Consider the following 717-nt stretch of genomic DNA (forward strand, 5'->3'; position numbering starts at 1 on the left):
AGGTAGCATATGATCAAGAGCCAATGATACAGAAAGGAAAAGTCCAAGGTACGTTGAAAGAATTGGCAAAGAACAAGGCACCAGGAACTGAAGGAATACAAATTGAAATATTTCAAGAAAGTGAGGTGGCATTGGAGATGCTCACTCATCTATGCCAAGAAATTTGGAAGACAACTATCTGGCCAACTGATTGGAAGAGATCCATATTTGTGCTCATTCCAAAGTGAGGTGACCCAATGAATTGTAGAAATCATCGGACAATGTCTTTGGTATCCCATGCAAATAAAGTGTGACTAAAGATAATAAAGAAACTGCTGCAAGAATGCATTGGAAGAGAATATCCATAGGCTCAAGCCAGATTCAGAAGAGACCATGGAATGAGGGATATCAATACTGATGTCCAATGGGTCTTGGTAGAAAGCAGAGAATACCAGAAAGATGTTAACAAGTGCTTTATTGACTATGATAAGCTGTGGACAACATTGTGAAGTATGGGTGTTCTGGAACACTTAATTGTGCTCATGAAGAATTTGTACATGGATCAAGAGGCAGAGCATGGAAACACTGAATGGTTTAAAATTAAGAAAGGTGAGCAACAGCGTTGTATTTTTTTACCATAATTATTCCATCCGTATTCTGAGCAAATAATCTGAGAAGCTGTGCTATAAGAAGAAAAATGTGGTATCAGGATTGGAGGAAGACTCATTAACAACCTGT

Source organism: Chrysochloris asiatica, unplaced genomic scaffold (assembly GCF_000296735.1).
Source record: "Chrysochloris asiatica unplaced genomic scaffold, ChrAsi1.0 scaffold00322, whole genome shotgun sequence".
Taxonomy (NCBI): Eukaryota; Metazoa; Chordata; class Mammalia; order Afrosoricida; family Chrysochloridae; genus Chrysochloris; species Chrysochloris asiatica.